This window comes from Chroicocephalus ridibundus, chromosome 10 (assembly GCF_963924245.1).
Source record: "Chroicocephalus ridibundus chromosome 10, bChrRid1.1, whole genome shotgun sequence".
Classification (NCBI taxonomy): domain Eukaryota; kingdom Metazoa; phylum Chordata; class Aves; order Charadriiformes; family Laridae; genus Chroicocephalus; species Chroicocephalus ridibundus.
Genome location: NC_086293.1, coordinates 17013347 through 17031776, shown reverse-complemented (window position 1 = coordinate 17031776; position 18430 = coordinate 17013347). Strand labels below are relative to the sequence as shown.

Genomic DNA, 18430 nt, shown 5'->3' with positions numbered 1-18430 from the left:
TTTGTTCTGGATAGCAGCATTTAACAGCTATTCATGGATTTGTAGATTGTTTCAAGCCAGTACTTTGTCTTCAATAGGCAACTGGTCAGATTCTTTGGAAGGTGTATTGAGAAAGCATTACAGGGAGCGGTCATTAAAACTCCACCAAAACTTTTGAGAATAAAGAGTTTCCAATATAGAAAACCTGGATAAGTGATTTCTGTTCTTGAAATTTGTATGTATTATTACGTGATTTGTGAGTGATATAATTATATGTGAAAATATAACACTCTATTCAGTTATATAGAGTTTGGGCCAAAGAACAGGCCATGAGTTCATGAGCTATGTATGTGCTATTAAAAACCCTCACTTTTATGAACTCTGGATTTGTTGCCATTTAATATAGTTGGTTTGACAAAACCCTTTGCTTTTCCTAAGGCTTTGGTCACTATGACATAGCCTTAGTGTTTTGGCACAGGGTGAGAAGAAGACCTAGCTGAACTTATCTACATAAATTTTAGACAGTGCGGTTTGTTGCTGCCTTTCCCTCTTTACCCACTGATCATCTCTTGGAATTCTTAAGCATCCTCACACATCCAGACTTAATATTATCAAGACTTAATGTTTTTCTTGTCCTTCCCTGAGCTCTTTCTGTTTTCTCTGCCCTTTCTGTTTCTTCCACAGAGAGAAGTTGGTCTGAACTGAAGACTCTTGTAGATGAAAATCCACAGTTATTTGTTTAGTCATGTTAGAATACTTTTGTGTTATTTTCTGTCACTTAATCCAATGTAATCTTTTCTCACTTTGTGTTCATCATTCCAGTGTTGGTCAGATAGTCTTATTAAACTCTCCACAATGACAAATAGATAGTCCTTGAGTAATTAATTTAGAATACAGCAGTTCATATGATTAGTTAATAATATTTAATGACTTTTTGTGCCATTCTTGTCTTCATATGTGTTACTAATTACAAGATTCTTACAGATTCTCTGTTCTGGGTCTTAAGTTCATAAGCACAATTTAGGGAACAAAGCCATTATTTTTCTTTTTAAGACAGGGCTTTCAGGCATCATCAGTGTTCATCAATGTTCATTTCTCTTTTAGAATGGGAAGTAGAACTTGGTAAATAGATCATCAAGAATCTCACTAAGGCCCCGTGTTGATTTAATGGCCTGTTCTCTTTCGTGTTCTCTTTTGCCATTTTAAACATCCACGAGATGGTTTTGCCGAGGAAGCGAGTTCCATCTTGCTGTGTTTCTATACACACTTGGCTATTTGCTGTGTCTTTGTGTTCTTCTTCCAATTTGCTCCATTTCCAAGTAGAGTTCCTCATCTTCTAAGTATGAAACAACCCTTGTTTCACATATATGGAGCATATGTTGCACTGGGCTGTATACAAGCATGTTTTTTCCATTAATTCAGTGTCACGTGTGATGTAGATTACTGGAGCAGGGTTGACCTGCTCTTATTTATTTGTCGGTCACCAGACTGTGTATTCTGTGCAGGTTCGATCAGCTAGTCTTCTATATAGAATAATCCTTCAATTGACTGGCAAAAGCACTGAGTAGCACTCGACCTTCCATACGGCAACAGTATTGGAGATTCATGCAGTAGGAAAAAAATGTCTTGCACAGGGTATATAGCACCTTACTCCATGCCAGCTCTTTTGGAATAAGTACCTGTGCATGCAAGCTTTCAACTAAGCTAAATGTGATGTAGTTTTGCCTCTTTCCTTGAACTCCTTTATGTGTGCCATATGGTAAGACCCTGAAGCAGCTTATACATAATAATTTGTTGCACACCTGTCCTTGTCAAAAGTGTTAAATGATCCTCTGTAATGTTTCCAGGTGACTCTGAATACAAGAAGTATAAGCTAGGTAAGTTTAGTACTGCAAGATGTTACATGTGTGCGGAATTGGCTCAGATTTTTTGTCAGTATCCTTTCCTTGCTGAAAATGGTTTTTAAGTACACCAGATTTTTTTTTTTTATTGAGGAAATCTGTTAATGTTGAAGTTTTCATTCCTGAAAAAAAAAAATCTATGAAAGGCAAAGTCTAAAGTGACTTTATACCTCCTCCCCTTTTCTTTAACTGTGGTTATTTTTTTTTTCCAACTGCAGAAAAAGTTAAAGGGGAAGAAGCTTTTTATAGTATTCCAGGCTATAATGAGCTATGATTTTTAGAGCTAAGAAAACAGCTTTAACTATTGATGAGGTGGATTTAAAATATTTTTCCTAAGCCTCCCTAATAATTTATGAGGTGGTTTTAGATTCCAGGTTTTCTGCGTGTTGAATAACTTCTAAATCAGACTGTTATGTGGCGCTAAATCTTACAGAGATCTAAGTATAGTAGGTCAGAAACTACAAGGTATTTTTATCCAGTCCAACCTATATTCTTGTCAGAAAGCCATACCAAATTTATTTAGCGAGACCTACTTTCTGTAAGCCTATGTTTAGCATTACTTTTTACCACCATCCTTTATTTCTTTGTTGATTGTGTACCATGATATTGTGTAAGACTGATAACAAGCTAACCTATTGGCGTCACCCTGCTTTCTCGTCTTAAATTATGTTAGTGTGTTATATTTTCTTTGCAGCCTTCTCTTGCCTCAGCGTTTACTGAAAACTAGCATCAGTGTTTCAAGAGCTTGTCATCTCATTCTGTAAAATTTCTTAGACACTGGCTGTCTAGTTCTGCAGATACTAAAATAATAAAACTGAAATTTTTCAATACAATGATTGTGGTAAAAAAAAAAAAGTAGTAGGGTTTCTTTTTTCTCTTTTCTTTCTTTCTTTTTTTTTTTTTTTTTTTAGGATTCTAAGCAATGTGGTTTTTAGCCTTGTAAAAAGCTTTCCTGACTCGGACCCTTGTGTTTCTGCGGAGCTAGCACATTTTCACAGAATTACAATGTAACGAGGGAAAGGAGAGTGAAAATACTTGTTGCAACTGTAGTGACAATAACAATAATTTTAAAATGCAACATTTTATTAGCTGAACAGTAATCAATTTTGCTGTCTTCTGCCTGTGTTACCAAGATTGATTAAATGTACTCTTAATACTGTACTTTAAAAACCAGGCTCCTATCAGATAATAACGTAACCACACGTTATGGGCTGCAGGATTATTTTTATTTCTTATTTTTCACTTTGTAAGTAAAAGAAGCATGTAAAATTCTAGAATTTTGGACAGAAGCCAGTTGAAAAATACAAGTACTGGAAACACTGTGTTTGTTATAAAGACATTTCATTACTACTACTACATTTCTAATGAAAGGAGACAAAAGCTTATCTTAGTCCCTTAAAAAAAAATATAATTGTGCTTCATTGTCCTTTTAAATAACTTTTTCCTAAGTAAGGCTCTGTCTCTTGCTTAATCTAGATTATACAGGTGGCATTCTGATATTGCCCTTTTCCAGATATTGTCACAGGAACTACGTAACAGCTTTCTACATTTCCTATCTGGATCCTACTGAATATGTATGAAGGTGAAGATTAATTATTGTACATTTTATTAAAGCATGTCAAACTTAAGTTGGAACTGCATGATACTGGAAATTTAGGTATTGGGTGTAGAAAACTGAGCTTACAGGTGCAGGGATGCTCCCAGCAAATGAAAGCATGCCTCGCATGTGTGTCAGAAGGTGCTTTAATTGAGGCAGTGGAATTATCAGAAGTTAGAAGTGGTACGCCCACTGGGTCATGGTATCTATTACTGGTGATTTGGTAGCTTCCCACTTGGCAAGAAAGTCAAGGGTTTTTAGCAGGTATCTCATGAAACTCAGTCTCATGAACTGCTGCCAGACAGATCAGATGGTTAGATTTTTCTTTTAATCTAAAAATCGTTAACACCGTAGCCCAGATGCCTGTGCAATGCCTCGGAGATCCCACATGGTGTCTGCATTCTGTGATTTTAAAATGACTGTCAGGTAAGTTTAGGATGGCATTTTGTATTTCGTGTATTTTGTAAGGAAGCAGCCATCTATTCTTTTGGAATTATTTTTGGCAGGATTAGTCGGTTATCTAGTAGCCTCTTAGTTTGTTGGCAGGATGTTCTCAGTGTGGCTTTCTTTATTTTATTTTTCTAATAAAAAAGAGCATATTTTTATTTTTTTCTTCCCAATCCTTCAATTCATGGGTTTGGTAGCATTTACATTGGGCCGTGAGGATCATCAGTGGCGTGCTAGAGTTTTGAGAGGAAGAGGTGGATGTTGAATGAGGTTTTACACTAAGAAGAAGAATTTGTCTCTGCGGGCATTGGGCCAAGTGGTAAAAGTTTGTGTTTAGCTGTGGCTTGAAACATTGGATGAACAGTGAGAGAGTTGTGAATATCATATTTACTCATATGGTATTTAAATAAATAACTGTTGGTGCTACTGAGGAAATTTTGCACAGAAATTACAAGGGAAAACAGGCATTTCCTCCTTTGGAAAGCAGCTCTTGCCTGACTTCAGAGTGGTGTTTTCTGAATCACGTGGCCAGATGCTTTGACTCGGCTAAGAAAGCTGAACCGGAGCGATTGCGCAGCTTCTGAGTCAGCTTTTCAAAGTTTAATAAAAGTTGGTTGGTTGGGTTTGTTTTGTCTTATTTAAAAAAAAAAAAAAAAAAAAGGGCAGTCCAAATCTGTAAAAGAAGACCTAGAAATTTTACAAGGCTTCTTTAAGCTTGGCTGCGTCATGGAGAGATGCTGGAAGAAACACTTTTATCTCAGAAGATGAAGAGAGTATCAGGTCTATATCAATAAACATATGTTTCTGCTTTTAAATTGGGTTTATAGTTTGCTTTGGATTATTTTATGATTTATTTTCTTTTAACAGAGTAACTCTGTCAGTGGGTAGTGTTTAACCACAGCTACAATTTACAGTTCCCATAAAACATGATACACTGAAGCCTGTTCTCACCCCCTGATTTCTGAGTGAAGTACAAGCCTGAGCAGTATAACAGAAATAATTGGGGGCACTTTCGCCTGCTTTGGTGATGCCTGCTCAGTTTTAGGTTTAAGTATGTCATATGTTGAATGAAAACTCTGAACTTTATTTCTGACCATCGTTATCCTACCAATAGTGACTGGAAACAGGGTAAAACCCCAAAGAGAAGTTGTGGCCTTTTTAGGAAGAAGGCACGCTCGCCTCAGTTTCTTTTTCGAGTGGGCCAAATGTAGCTTCTAAACTGTTGCTTCAGTTGCCATGAAAGCATATGGTTTAACAAATATTTCAAGAGGTGTATGACGTGAAGATAACTGGTCTTTTCCAGCAGAGACTCTCAGATCGAGAAGGGGCAGATGCAGGTTATGGCATTTCCTTGCCTTTTTCAAGCTGGTTGTTCCAAAGGGAAGGTTGAGGCCACTTGGATTGTGTTTCCATGAAGGTGGAGGGGGCCAAATGGTTTAGTATTTGCTGGTGTTTCATTAAAATTGTACCAGCCGGAGCAGCTTGAAGGAAATGATGAATCTGCACATTTTCTACTCAGTAGCCAAAGTAGGAATGTGCTTAAATCCTGCCTATATCCAGGGCTAAGCACCTTTCTCTAGGGAGCATTTCGGATTCACGCTCTCTTGAAATTAGTATCATAAGCCCTTTCTTTCAAAGAGGGAGCAAAGGTCAATCTTTGCTTTCAAAACCCAGGAGGTGGCAATGGTTCTGGTTCCCTTTTTCATCATTAACAGAGCTGTTATCCGCTAGACTGCTCACCACATGTGTGGGAGACTTCAGCCCAGCTATCCTCCTTCCTGAGGGGATTAATGCCCATAATTCTTTCCATCAGAGTGAATTTTGTAATCACCGGGCTGTTGACCAGTATGAGGTGGTGTTGCTGTCAGAAAGTCTGAACACGACTGTATGGCCCAACACAGAGATATTAGATGACCAAGGACTAAGGCATTTAAGGAAATAATCCATAAAAGCAAACAAGTAGTTTCAGAAGTGCAAGAGAAAAACAAGCAAGTGTGGCAAATGTATTGAACTGAAGATCGGATTCTGTTCAAAGATGTATGAGTGCCTTCCTGGTAATTGCCAAATTTTATGTGCAAGCAGGAATAGAATTTGGACTTGAAAAGTATAGGTAAACAGAAGAAAACAAGTTGTGGAATAAAATTTTCTGCTTCATAAACTGTTGTGGTGGATTGCAAAAGGTAAAAAGAAAACTTAATGTCATTGGGGAAAAAGAGAAATTGGTCACAAAATATGTTATATATAAAGTGTGTGTATATACATATGTACTTACATATACACGTAAATTTTCAGTTGAGGTATGAAAGTGGTTATATGTGTGCCCAAACCATTAAGTCCAAAATGTTATTTCTTTTAACAGTATTTACAAAACTCCCAAGGTAACTTTTGTTATAACAATGTTTTAGTAGAGACTTGTTGTAAACCAGCATTCAGGTTTGCTTGTTTTTTCTTTTGCAAAACGTTAGATGCAGGATGTTTGAAAACCACGAGGAGGAGTTGGTTTTGGTCCTCTGCCTTTTGCCTTTATTTTAATAAAAATTTAAATGTTGATTATACACGGAGAGAATTGAACTAATAAAAGAGGCAAGGCAGATAAATTGGATTTTATAACTTAAATGAATAAAGATTGGATTGTAAGAGATGAGAGTAAAACAAAGCCTTGCTAATAATAACTACAAGTGTACACCTGTGATTTAGTGGTTCATTGTAAACATTTTCACTTCAGTTTCATTCCAGTGTCGCTTTGGCAGTTACAGTTTGGGTTTTTTTTTTCATTTTTGAGATCTGTTTGTGGTTTTTGGGGCGTGTGTGTGTGTGTATATATATATATATATGTAAAGTTAGGATGGTGTTGAACAATAGCATATCCTGAAATAAAATTGTGCGCACGTATATTAAAATAAAACATATGGGATTTTGTTTTTAAAATGTCATGAATTTGAAATTTCATTTTAAAAGAACCTAAATTGTGCTTGAGCTGCAGCCACTTTGCCGGGATTGCAATAGGAGGATATTTACAGTCAGGTTTTCTAGTGAAGTTTTTCTTTCCTGTTGTTACGTGAAAGACTTGCACAAAGAGGTGCAACTGACTGCAACTGTAGTTTATGTCATCAAACAAATGGGAGGAAATAGCTCAAGAGCTGCTGTTTTCAAATGTAGACGTTAAAGAGCTCAGTCCTGGCCTTGCGAGCTCTTGAAGGGATTTTGAACTTGACTAGTCCTCTCCGATGTTGGCGTAGACTTGTAATATGATGATAATATAGGTAACAAGTTTCCTAATGACTGGATTAGTCTTATCAAATCTTCTTTATTTGTAATTGCCTCTTTATAGAGTCAATTGTCTGCTCCCCATTGTGTCTTTCTAGGACTGGCCTACTAAATTTGGCACAGAGAATTACAACTCTAAGACAGCTATTTTGCAACCTACGTTTTTCTTCTTTTTCTGCTTGTATCAGTGAGTACAATTGCTATTCTGTATCTTTTTTTCTGGTGGTGCTTCTCCTTGTTGCTCTTCTGTGGAGATGGTTGCTATCAGAACGTGCTGCTCCTGCAAAGAAGCCTCTGAAAGTTATTCGACAAGTATAGTCGTCATCTTTAAATAAGCAGTTTTTCCTCTGTTGGCTTCTGTGCAGGCGCTGTCTCTTAAGCAGCTGCAATACTGTCATTGCTTCGGGAAAAATAAGTAAGGGGTAGCCCTAGCACAAAAAAGCTTCTAGTAGATACGGGTAGGGTACAGTGCTGTTTGTTGCGCTCGAGAAAAGTAGTATAGTAATTCACGTCAAAATGTGAATTTTTCTTGGCAAAGCTGTAGAAATAGGAAAATATTACCTTAACTATGTGTCACTGTAGTAAAAGAAGAATGATTTCTGTTAATCCAGTTGTCAGCAGGGCCCAGACTTTGCTAGGCTCCATTGTCCTTTTGGTTGAGAAAGGAGAAAAGAGTCATTGGAAATTCCATGATCTCTTTTGCCAAAAATCATCTGATATCAAGTCAAAGATCTTCCCATCAAGAGGAATATTGAGACTGTGATACAGTTGTCTGTTCTTATCAGAGTTTAAAGCTTAAGAGTAAAATCTGCTTTAGAAATATAAACACTTTAAAAATAGAAAATGTAGCTATTGAGAGTTTATGCACATGAATATAATATTTGAGGATATATAAAAGAAAAACCCCACTTTTATGTGGTCATATTTTATAAAGATTTACTTGAATGCTTTCAGATTTATTTTTTCCTTTTTCTTGCCATTTGGCAAGTATCTTTCTGTGTTCCTAGTGCTTCACCAGCTCTTCTTTGTGCACCAGCTCTGACATCAACAGGAAAGTGCATAGTTTTGCTGCAGGGCAATGGGGCCAACCTCATTTTTATATTTGTGCTCACACCATAATAATGACATTTTATTATCTCTGGAACATGACTTGAATTTTTAAAGTGATAGGAATATTACGTATACTTTTTCTTGGTTTATTTTTAAGTACAAAACACTACATGTGGAAGGAGTGCCTACTGTGTTCCAGCTGAGCTTCCTAAATTTTGTTAGATAAAAAAATATGTACATTATTAAGGATCCTGAGTTTCTGAAAATCAGATTGCTCAGTCTCCTTTAGTTTTGAAATAAAGTTCTAATTAACTGCCCACAGGCAGGACAACAGGGTCTGTATTGAATGAAATTAGGAAAGAGGAAGTATGGAGATGCCAGTGCAATTACTTCAAAATCTGAAAAACATGATGCATAAACAAGTGCCAAAAGAAGGTGATTCCTTAAGTAAGAGGGGATTGAGAGGGTGAGAAGACAGATATATTGAAGAGCATTGCAAAGCTGGGGGGGGTGTATGGCAGGTAGGGGAAGAAATAGATTGAATTGCAGCAATGAAGATTCAGCGTGGACAAACACTGTTGTCTACTGGAAGTATTGAAAGGTTGGAATAATCACCTCTGGGGACAATGGCGCTTCCATTGCCTGAGGTGTTTAAGAACAGGTTGGAGTACCTGTATTGTTCCTGCCAGATAGCTTAGTTATCACGCCCTGGGGCTGAGTTGATGGACTGTCTGACCTTTGGAGGTTCCTTCCACCCCTCCTTCGGTTAGCAGACCTCTAACTACACATTGCGCAGATTTTAATAGGATCAGAGTACATAACTGATACATGCGAAAACCTATTTTCCACCTCTGTGACCTGTTTAACGGTTCTATTTCAACTGGAATTTTTTATATCTGTAAGAAAGGCTATGGTAGGTGTCAAGTGAAGGTTATGTTTTTCAGTGGATTTGTTTTTTTGGGGGGTGTTTCTTGCAGGACCATGCTGTACCGAGTACCTGTTCTCCTCCCATTTAATTACTCTTCTCTGCTGTAATGTTGCATCCAGGCCAGTTATAGAATTGTTATTCTACTTGGAAAAACTAAGAGGATTCATGGAGTGCCTTGTAGGGAAGAAGTGTGGCCTGAGTGTGGATCAGAATGAGCAATTGTTCCAGCTGGCTGCATGCATGCAGGAGGTAGAAATTGCCGATTTCACTAGACTACAGCTTGGCATTTGGTTCATAGGTAGGCAGCCATGTTCAACAGCAAGCTTTGTGATCCCACTTAATTTCATTTTATCTGTGAATATGTATCCCCTTAGGAAAAATTAATTTCTTAGCGGGACTAGCAATAAGAGGAGGTATAATGTGTGACCTGGCGGTTGTGTGTCTATTGCAATGATAAATGTGAGAAGAAATCGTGTGTTTTTATAATGCTTCATTACCTGTCTTCTTGACCATGAGCAGAAGAGCGAGGAAAGTGGAGAACTGATGTCTTGACAAGGCATTATTAGCCACTGCTAAAGAGTATGCTTGCGCTTACTTACACAGCTGTGGCTTCATATCTGTGTATGGTTTGCAGAGAAGGTAACTGCTACTGGGAATGTGTTAAAATGCAAATAGTTACATTCTCCAGGTAAATAATAACAAAAAAGCCTTCCTTTTATTCAGTTAAAGAGTATATAGTGGTTGGTTGATGAATGCTTGAGTATTGAGTGCACTATTAATAGCTACATAAATAGTAGTAGTTAGAAAAAGATATGATTTTATATTGTATAATAAACAGCTGTGAATTAATATCGTATATAAGTATGTGTCAAATTTACAGTGTGTAAGAAGTGCCATTGGCTTGGGTGGGCTTTTGTAGACATTTAAGCCACTAGTATATTTGGGTCAGTATGAATGTCTTAAAATGAAAATGCTAAGGTTTTTAAATTAAGTTTCATGCCACTAGAAAGACATTTTTAATCTCACTGATATCACCAATGCCATTAATGTTAAAGCTTTGTCAGCATTTTTACACAGGTAGTCTTTGAAATGCGGCTGTTGCTTCTTTAGCTAATGATGAGATTTTGTATCAGTTTCTTAGCATGCATGTTTCTTAGCAAACAGTCTGAAACACAGGATTTACTTGGAAAGCAGTGTAGTGCTATTTTATATATATTTTCCCCAGGTGTACAACTTAAGTGTTTATAACAAAATGCAATTGCAGTTTTCAGAGAAAAGCAGGGAGGCGTGGGCCAAATCAGAAGGCATGTTAAGAAGAGAAACCCAAAGAATTTAATTTTTTTTTAAGCTAGTTGCAACTTCCTAGAATATGAGTTCTTGGGTTTTTTGAGTGGGATTAACATTTCCCTCGTTGCTGTACCATTTTTCTCCATGTTACCAGCACTGTGTTTCACGAGAGGCGGTGTTCTCTGTCTCTAGATGGCAGTCACCGGTAGGCAAAGGGAAGGATTGTTCTGGGTTGCTTGGCCTGGACCCTGCAAGTCTCTGCACCGGTTGGCTTCTCTGGCTGGAATTTTTATGGTGTTGGACAGCAATAAAAGTGTCACCTCAGCTTCTCTCCCTGCAACAGAGATACTATGAAGAAAGAAAAGAAAAAAAAAAAAGGGGGGGTGCAAAAAAATAAGAGAAACTGAGAAAATGTTGCAGGGAAACATTGACTAAAGAGACCTTTAGTAATGCTGACAATAATGAAGAGATTTTTTTTATATCGGTGAGACTTTGTCCTTAATTAATAAAAATAAATTTGTTTATAATGGGAGAAACGCCAGTTTCCGGCTAAATTCAGTTTCAAAGAGTAAAATAGATTGACCAAGGTGCAACCAGGGATAACAGGAGTGGAGGAATGCGTGATCGTAATCTCATTTAATCGAGTGAGGATTTTCTCACAGTCTCAGGAGCGTCTGTTATTGAAGAAATAGTTCTCCTTTTGCTTAAGACCTTGTGTCTTCCACCACCCCCTGTCCGTCCATCCTCCCTTTGCAGTGTCCATCCTCACCTAATTTTCAAACTCCTTCCCATCATTTTGCAGGTAATTCCTTTCCTTCATGCTTGTTAGCAGTCTGTCTCTTGACATTCCACTCTGTCTCTTCTCTTTAAAGTTAGGGTGGGCTTTTCTCTCCCTTTCTCCACAGAGGTGCTGTTTGCCTTCCTAACTCCTCACTACTAACCAGTTTGTTGCAACATTGCTGTTAGAAAAGGCAGCAGCACCCAAGCAAAGGAACAACAGTTTCTCAGCACTCGCTACTGTGTAGGGCTGATTGCACTTCATGAGATGAATACTGCTTGATAAGAAAGCTATTGTTATAATAAATACAGTTCCAAACCAGGAATTAATCGATACATTTTATTGATGTCTGGTTTACAACGCAGTGCCAAATTACAGTCTTGTTTACATGCATGCAAATCCCCAGAAACTCTCTGGAAAGCGCTGGAGCCATTCTGGGTTTATAGAGATATACTTAAGATCAAGTTTTGGCCTTCTGTTTCAATAATAAGAAAATGATTTACTGTTACAGTGTGTATTCTGTTAACCACCAGCATTAGTAAAGGGGCTGTGATCCTGTAAGCGCTTTGAAAATATTCTGCAGGACATTTTTTGCACTAAGAAAGTGTAACTGGAAATCAAATCCTGATTTGTCCTTAATACAATCCTAGCAACAAGCTTAAAATTTCTTAATGTACTACTTTAATTGTGGAAAACTACTGATTTTTGAAAGGAAAGGTGCTTTACTTGCAGAAGAATGAAAAAGCAACCAAAGTTTTAATTATGTCTTTATTTTTACATGTTTATAATGAAAAATACCATTGACATTTTGAGCAAAGCTCTACAATTCACAGTCAAGTGCCTTTCCCGCGCCAGTTTGAGAAATGTGGGCTATGGTTTTTGAGGGGAAGCTTTCTGAGAGGTAGCAGTAATTTAGTACAGTTTTCTGTGTGAAGTTCATGTGCAAGAAAGACAAGATAGAGATAATTCTGGTATTATGTCAAGATTACATATTAGGATGACAGGTATCACAGTCCCTAATAGATTGCACAGTACAGAGATAATGAAGAGTGATGCTTTCTGTTCCCAGCCCTGCCTTGGGCCTGGTAGGTAACTGTGGGCAAATCACTCCTCCTCCCTCAATTTCTCTGTCTGGAGAAATGATGATAATGATGTGGATTATTTTGTGTTTCATTTTGAGATCTAAAGGGAATACATAGGAATGAAGCGGTAGGGACAGGGTGGGAAATATAAGGTGTTAAAAACAAGGTGGTAAAATAAGCATCTGTATTACAGACAGCTTTGTACTGGCAACTGATTATAAAATTATTGATTCTACTGTTCTTTCCCGTTGAGGGTATTACTACATACTTGTTCACAAGCTTGTAGAAAAAAAATCTTGCAATTTCTTACCCTAGCCTACCTTTCAGCTTCTTATTCAGAATTTAGCATAAGGTTATTCTGCTTTTATTCTTGCCCATTACCATCCCCACGAGGGACGGTTAAAGCTGTAATTAATGGAGGATAAGGACAGCAAAGGTCTGTCTGTCTTTCTTTTCTCTATCTCCTCCCTTTCTATCTCTCTCTCTCTCTTTGGCCATTGAAAATGTAGGTCATATTGCATCACCATAACATGGAACAGTCAGAAAGGTGTTTGAAAAATGCTGACATCCTTAGCCCGGGGTGCATGCCAGTGTCCTTTGTTTACATTGAGAATAGTGGTGTACCTGTGTAAGAACCAGCATCTCTGTTAAGGTTAGTGGTATGGTACCTAAATTATGAGTCAGAATTTAAGATGACTTTCATCTGCCTGCAGTAATTTAAAATTAGACAGATAAAATGCAGCCACTCACAATAATGATATACATGAGGAGCTAATTTGAAATCTTTAATCTGCAATAACCGTGACAGTGTAGTTTGAATAATATTACCTTTAACAGTGAAGCTCAGTAATAAATTTTGCAAATCATGTTAATCATGTACTCTGCATTGTCTTGATTAGCCGTGCCTTTCTGCCTTGAAAAGTATGTTTATATTATACGTTTGTATATTCTTTTTAACACTACTGTTTTACTTCATGCACGCTTTTAAATGAGCCAATCAGGATTTTATTTATTTAAAAAAGTGGAAAATCCTGATGTCCAGTGTCTTATTGCTTGCTACCAGCCTTTTGTTATTTGTGTTTCTGATGTAATACAAGTTGTAATTGGTATGAAATATTCCTGTGGCACAAAATGCAGAATATATCTTTTTCTTCTCTATAGGTGTATATAAATACCATTTTTAAAGAAATGGATAAATATAATTTCAACTGTCCTTATTTATCTTAGTTTGCTGCAGTAAGCTAACGTCTTTTATGGATTGAACTTTCAAATGGTGATATAAATCATGCTGCAAGATGCAGGTGTTTTGAAATATAAGACAGGATACTCGCTTACAGAATATCTTTCATTAATTCTGAAACCACGTATTTTTTTAACCTTTCTGTTCTTTGCTTTGTGTGGTTGTACTTAAGCTGTTGAAATGCAATATCCAAAGGCTTCTTATGACTTTGTTAATCTTGCTGCTAAAGAAGACTTCGAAGTTGAAAGAGAAATTGTTGGAAGGTAAAACTAAAATTAGGGATAACATGATTTGTTGAGCAATATAATGAATGCAAATCTTTCCCTGTTGCCATTAGACAAAGGAAAATGACAGTAGTCAAAGTTAAGACCCCTCAAGTGCACTTTGTTGTGCATAATTATTTTACAATTTTTATTGATTTATTTAGAAATACCCGAAAGGTGTTGTTGCTTCTCCGTTGACTAAGATATTAATTATTTAGTAACTAAGATATTAGTTATTTAAGTTTGACCCTTCTCATTATCCATGAAGATACCTATGCATGTTTGAAGTAGTTTTAGAATAACTTGTATCATTATTATATTTTGCACTGAATATTCTGTTGCATTTGTGGTTGCACAAATAGTAGCAAATAATCAGGTAATTCAGAGATATATTTTATATTGGTATACATAGGAACTATATGAAATGTCAAGATGCTACAATTTTGTACTTGGTATTTACAGATGTTTAGTATCTAGTCTCTATTTGAAGCGTGTAGCTAGTACTTATTTTTTAATCTATGAAGATGTAAAGAATTGTGTCTCCCGAAGGGAATGGGAGGGCCAATTATGCAGTTGGTAGAGCTCCCAGTTCTTTTACCCTCTTTGACCCCCTGAGATTCTGCCGTTGGTGGGTCCCGAGTCAGTCTCCAGCACAAATGAGATTAGCCTGAGAATTGCTCTGATTTACCCTTGAGCTACTCACTAGCCATAACCACAGCCTCGAGCCTTCTGCTGGCCAGCTCGCGTTCTTTTGACGCACGCCTCCTGCACCCATTTTTCGAAGGGACAGAGTAAGACCTCACTAGGTTATCCCCATAATTATAAAATGTCTAAATGAAGCCCAGTATTGGGGTGATTATACCTAGCACGTCCAAATCTTTGTGTAAGTGTAGCCATGGTATTTTAGCTTAAATTTGGATATTTAGTAGATAACAGACGAGAATGTTCCAAAATTTAGGCGCATCCTTTGGCATAGATTTCTGACAGCTGGAAAGAAAAAGGCTTAAAGGAATTTGGATAGCTGAGGCATTAGTTGTGATACTTTCAAAAGTTAGGGATGCTTTATCACATACGTTTACATTTCCTTTATTTTAATAAGTTGATTTGCAATTACAATTCTCATGGAAATGTGTTTCCCCTTAAATGGATAATATGCACTAGTCATTGTAACTATGTTTTTATTATATATGTCTGTGTAGATACGATTTTGACTGGGATGTAGCTTTTGCTCTGCCAGGCTGTGGTTTCCTGTCTTGCATATCAGTAACTCCTCAAAGTGTTAAATACCAATTGCAACCAAGTTTCTTGGGTAGTCAGGCATCGAGAGTGGCATAATGCTCAGTCCGCTTCCCCGGTTTGAAAATGCAGGCCTTTTTCCATTTTATTGGATTGCTGCTTTGGCTATTTTTGTCATCTTTCCATCTTTCAATTGGCTCTCCCTTTTCCAGGGTACCAAAGCGCTTACCTTCTGGAGAGAGAGCTCCTCCTGGCTTATTCTCAATCATCCCATCGCTTCCTTGCATTACTCTTCGCTGACAGTTGTGGTTGTAATTGACCTGCTGTAAATTCTCAACAAGAATCATTCCTGTTCTTTGCCACCCATTATCCAGAGAAAGAGTTCTCTTTAAAGGGTCGTTAAGCTGTCACTTTACTCTTTTGAAACTTATTCTCTTAACTTCCTTCAAACTCAACTCCAGATGTAATCCCTACAGCAAAATTCACAGGTGGTGACATAGTACGCTCTGATCTCTTGTATATAGGAATGAAATTTTTGCTGATCCTTCCTTCATCCTCATCTGGTCCATTTTTTTGTACTTACCACTTACTTATTGCCCTGCTCCTAGACTTTAAAGTCTCTGGAGAAGTCTTCTGTTTTGTAGGTAGTTTTTGTTTTCATTTTTGCATGAAGCAATGGAACTTGCCTTTCATCTAACAAATAACATTTACGTCAGGGTAAAAGAAGGGGTGTTTTGGTAGCAGAGCTCTCACGCCCCCTAAAGAAATTAGGGTAGAAATGAAGAAGTGAGTTAATTTCACAGCAGGGAGATCATATGCTTGAAGGAATTGGGACTTTGAGGCTAAACATGGAATGATCTTCCGTGAAGGGAATGGTCCATATGAATTCAGTTTCCTGTCCTAAAAAAAACGAAGGAGAAAAAGGATTTTTGACAAACGCCACGTTGCCTTTCCCAGTGAGGAGCAGCAAGAGCTGAAGAGAAAATTTTATACTGTAGTATTCAATGAGATTTGTATGTGTAATAAGGAAACACAATGCTTTCTGAGACTTCTACTGGTGTAGAAATTTGTTAACAATCACTTTTATTAACCATAAAGCGGAACAATGACTACGCAGGAGAGAGAGAAAATAGTACTGGACTTGATCTCGAGTGTTGTCCACTGCAGACAAGAAAATTTTGGATTTCATTGAGTAACTAGAATATAATTAAGCTCGGATGTGCTTCTTAGGATCAAGTATGTCACTGAGCAGGGTAAAGCTCTGAAGTTGTAAATATATGTGTAGGTGATCTCAGTCAAGATAGCGTCAGCTGCGAAGCTGCAGTTTAAAAGAAAAGAAAAAAAAAATAAAAAGGCTTTTACCCTCGGTGCATAAGAAGACTTTAAAGACATGAACTCGGTTTGCAGACAGCTTCCCAGGGGAGCAGCAGAAGCCAGGAAAAGCTTCGTTCTGCACCTTCCACTGGGGCAGAGCCCTGCAGCCTGTGGGACAGCTTGGGTGCCCTCTTGGACTGCATTCCTCTTGTCTGGACTTTAATCCTTGGAGGGGAAAAAAATAGTTTTGTCTGAAGTGTCATCCGGTCCCAGCGCTAGATTGGCTTATTTATATCTAACTTCATGACTTTTGAGTAGATGAAAAAAAAATCACCAATTAAACTTCAAAGCACTTATAAAAATCAATTATTTGATCTTTAACATAACCTGTGCACAAGGGTGCTTGAAATTTTTTTAAAGTTTTAACAGGGCTTTGGTTTAGCTTTAACCAATGAGACATCGATTTATGCTAAACCAAAGCAAACTGGGCTTAAATTTGGTTTATATAAACAGTAAGTTTACAAGCATTGAACAAAAGGATTTTGAAAACCTGAGCTTGAGATGATGAAAGTTCCTTTCGTGGGAAAGGCCTCAATCTGCACATCTCTCTAATTTTTCTTAAATTCTTCATCAGCGATACAGTAATAGTCACTAATGACTATTACGTGAGGGATCATTTTTAGCTATCCGCGTTCTATGACATGGTGGTAAAAATGTCAATGACTGTGCACCGGGAGCCCCTGTTGTTGGAGTCGTGCTACATTCTAGAAAAATCCTGTGTAGAAAATCCAGCGCTGTGGTGTTACCAGCTTGTGATACAGACACACAACCGTCTGCTTGGAAATCTGGTCAGTAATAGTCGATGTAAGTGCAGTAACTGGGCTGAAGATTGAGATTTCATCCAATGCATACCTTTGTGGTAATGTCAGGCTGCCATTTAAAGGGCTGCTCTGTGCATAAGAGTGCATAACAGCTCCCTGCTTACCTTTCAATTTTAAATCCATTGCAGAAACTGGATTTGCAAAATTGATAAAATGCTTCCTATTAGTTTTTTAAAAGATACATTTATAGTTATGAAATGGAGATAAGGTTTCAAATGTCTTACTGCTGTGCTTTTTGTTTTGTTTTCTTTCAGAATTAATCAGGTACAAGTTAGACAAAGCTTCCAAAATCTGAACAGATGAAGATCAATTGATAAATCAACGCAGCGATTCACCATACATTCAAGGTACTGTGACATGCTTACCCAAATATTTTCCTTAAGCATAATATTCACATACTTTAGATGTGAGAAGCGTGGAGAACAGGATATTAGCAGGGTTGCAAAGCAAGTCTGAAGTGTTACCAGATGCAGTGGGGAGACTTTTTTTTTTTCCTCCTAAAAATGCAGGTGTTTAATATATGTTTCAGTGGGAAATAAAGCAACCTTACAATCAACCTAAAGGGAGTTCAATGCACGGAACAGTCAGACTTAAAAAGATACAAGTGAGCTGGATAATATATCTCAATGACTTAGATGAATTGATTTGAACAAGTAAGATGTGGCAGGCAGGCATAATTTTTGATTTATTTATTATATTTTAGAAGAAGTAAACTTATTTTTCTGAATGATTATTTTTGTCTATTTCCATGTTTCCATGATACTTTAAAGCATTTGAAGGCTGTTAGGCTCTGGTATATACCATAGCCTACCAGCTGCAACAGTTTTGTTATCTTACAAGTTCAGAAAGTAGAATTGTAAACTGAGGTAAAGCCTGTACAGTTGCCTAACACAGTGGGGTTATTCTCCGTGACTAGCGTTCCTGGCAGAATGTTAGGAAAAAGAGAAAATGATGATGATAAATAGAAACTTTGGCTAAAAAGCTGCTAGTGCAAATTATTTTTTCAGGTACTGCTGATTCATTGAAACAGTATCTGTTTCTTTCTGTTTCCCTTACACTTATCTCTACTCTTTATCATCATACGCATTTCACTATTCTGTGTATTTTTGCTTGATATCATGAAAGAAAAGACTTCACTCTAAGTTTGCATTTTCCTTGAAGAAGCCAGTCTGTTATAGTC

General features: G+C 37.3%; 1 protein-coding gene across 4 annotated transcripts in view; it reads left to right on the top strand.

Annotated features, from left to right (window-relative positions):
* ATXN7 (ataxin 7) overlaps window positions 1-18430 on the top strand; it is an 88828-nt gene that overhangs the window by 1683 nt on the left and 68715 nt on the right. For all 4 annotated transcript variants that reach the window (XM_063347717.1, XM_063347721.1, XM_063347716.1 and 1 more), the window contains exon 2: window positions 17505-17597. The gene's annotated coding sequence lies outside the window, so the exon portion shown is untranslated. The remainder of the gene's footprint in view (window positions 1-17504; window positions 17598-18430) is intronic.